Source organism: Enhydra lutris, unplaced genomic scaffold (genome assembly GCF_002288905.1).
Source record: "Enhydra lutris kenyoni isolate GAN:26980312 unplaced genomic scaffold, ASM228890v2 scaffoldscaffold25, whole genome shotgun sequence".
Taxonomy (NCBI): domain Eukaryota; kingdom Metazoa; phylum Chordata; class Mammalia; order Carnivora; family Mustelidae; genus Enhydra; species Enhydra lutris.
In genome coordinates, this window is record NW_019154109.1 from 8308167 (window position 1) to 8311174 (window position 3008).

The following is a 3008-nucleotide window of genomic DNA, read 5'->3' on the forward strand; positions in this document are numbered from 1 at the left end:
GATGTTAATGCTGCTGGCTGGGGGCTCACACTTGGAGTGGAAAGGCACTGACCAGGTGCCTTATGCAATCGCTTTCACTGATTCCAAGATTCCAATTTACAAAAATTAATTGGCAAAAGTAGAAAGTACTGAAGCAGCCTTTCTAGGAGACACTTGGGTTTTTCAATGCTTAATTATATTAAGAACAGAAGTGTCCTTTTTAAAAAACATGTAATCATCACTGTAGGTTGCTTCCTCCTATTCTTATACCCAACCTTCTTCTCCCTTGTCTGTCTCAGACAGAGATTGCTAAAGCGCAAATGCTCACATCCCCAGCCTCCCTTACTGTTCTTTTTTTTTTTTTTTGAAGATTTTATTTATTTTGACAGAGAGAGAGAGCACAAGCAGGGGGAGCAGCAGAGGGAGAGGGAGAAGCAGGCTCTCTGATGAGCAGGGAGCCTAATGCGGGGCTCAATCCCAGGACTCTGGGATTACGACCCGAGCCAAAGGCAGACGCTTAACCGAAGCGCCCCTCTCCCTTACTGTTCTTGTGGAGAGGGATGTGGTTAGCCCTTGTGTTCTGCCTTAAATGCTAATGTGCTAGCCTGAGCTGCAGCACTAATTTCAGCAGTTCAAAGATAACAGGCTAGTCTTTGTGATTCTCTCAGCCTTTCTCATGTGCTTTTTACCTCATGGTCACAGAATAGCTGCTGCTGCTCACTAAGATCTAACATCCCTCTCTCTCCTTTTAAGGAATCTCTACACCCAGTCTGGGGCTCGAACTCATGACCCTAAGATCAAGGGTCACATGGTCTACCATCTGAGCCAACCAGGCAGCCTCCAACATCTCTTATTATCACTGAAATCTAGTCCAGATATTTTTTATCTTAATTTTTTCTACAGTTGACTTACTTGAATCAGAATCATATTATGTTTGGTTATTTTTACCAATGTTATATGTCTTAACCTCCAAATTTCTTATGAGATAAAAATAAATTCTTACTTGTTTAAGTTCCCTTATCAGAGTTTTATGTTTTTGCAGTCGAACTGTAATACAGTATTACCATTTTAAATATTAAAACGTATTCTCTCTCATTAGCAAATTAACATACCCTGCTTATAGAAATCTTTAAAAATGTGGAAAAGTAGGAACAAGGAAAAGAAAATTAGGGAATCCCATCATGGAAGTACTGTTAACATTTTTGTGTATTTTCTTCTGGTGTTGTTTGTACAGTTGGGATAACATATTTTAAAAATACCATTTTTGGGGCTTCTGGGTGGCTCAGTGGGTTAAAGCCTCTGCCTTCGCCTCGGGTCATGATCCCAGGGTCCTGCGCATCGGGATCTCTGCTCGGCAGGGAGCCTGCTTCCTCCTCTCTCTCTCTGCCTGCCTCTCTGCCTACCTGTGATCTCTGTCTGTCAAATAAATAAATAAAGTCTTTAAAAAAAATACCATTTTTTAAAAAGTAAGTTTAAAAAAAATTAAAAAATTTTAAAGTAAATTAGCGGTGGGGGCACCTGGCTGGCTGAATTAATAGACTGTGCAACTCTGAATGTTGGGGTCGTGAGTTTGGGCACTATGTTGCATGTAGAGTTTACTTCAAAGAAAGAAAGAGAATTCCCAGAGCACCTGTGTGGCTCAGTCATTAAGCATCTGCCTTCGGCTCAGGGGCTCAGGTCATGATCCCAGGGTCCTGGGATCAGGTCCTGGGATCAAGTCCCCCATCAGGTTCCCTGCTCAGCGGGGAGGCTCCTTCTCCCTCACCCACTCTCCCTGCCTGTGTTCCCTCTCTCACTGTTTCTCTCACTGTGAAATAAGTAAAAAAAATCTTTAGGGGGAAAAAAAAGGACTTCTCACTTTTAACTATAGAGAACAAACTGCTGGTTACCAGAAGGGAGTTGGGTGGGGGGATGGGTTGAACAGGAGATGGGGATTAAAGAGGGCACTAACTGTGATGAATGGGTGTTGTATAAAGCATTGAGTCACTATATTGTACACCCCAAATTAATATTGCACTGTATGTTAACTAACTGGAATTTAAATAAAAACTTTAAAAAGCAGGTGGGGGGGTTGTGCAGGGGAGGAAGACTTCTCTGTATCTAGAATTAGGTCCTCCAGGAAGTAGAAATATTGTGGTGAAGTGTAACACTGCTTGAGTATTTCTTGAACGCTTACTACCCATCAGGTGGGGACCAAGCTAAGTACTTTGCATGGATTATTTCTTCAAATTCTTCAGCCCCTAAGAGGTCTATTCTATCTCTAATTTTCAGAAGTTGAAACTGACACACAGAGAACTAGGAACCCCCCCAAAGTCCGAGGAGCCAGGCGCCTCCCCAGCTCCGCCTGCTCCCAGAGTCCACGATGCCAACATTCCCTCATCAAGCACTAATTTATTCAAACCTTCTAGTTTCAATGGCGAAATTGCTATCTTGCTCTGACTTGCTTCCCTTTCACGACTGGTGATGCTGGATATGGCTTTGTGTTTGCTGAGCTAGACACGTTCCTTTTTTGTTAATTACCGGTCAGGGGCCTTTCCCATAGTTGACTCTACCACTGGAAGAGTGAATAAAGTGGGACCTACGGGCTTAGCCCTGTAGTTCAAAAGAAAAACGCAAGGCACGGTTTTCTTTTTGGAAGTATGCTCAAATGTGGCGGCGGTTTTATTGATGGCCAGCACGACCCAGGGGACTCATGCCCAAGCTCCTCGACAGGAGTGCCCCGTTCTGTCCCTCGTTCCCACAACAGTGGATGCTGGTTTTCGTTCATTTCGACTTTTGGCATTGTCCTCTACCTCCCCGGCCTAGTTCCTTATCCTGAAACACGAGTGGTGAACCAGACAGCACGTAAGGCCCCCTCGGCTTTGAAATCCTGAGCCTGGGTACGGATTTGTGAGAGCAGCAGCACAGTGGAAAGCGACCTGGCTGTGGGGCTGGGTGACCCCGTTGGAGCAGTCTTTCTGTTCTTTCCTGCAGCTGGAGGGCTTGGACCCGCGCTCAGCTGCTCCCTCCCTGCTCTGTTCCTAAAGCAC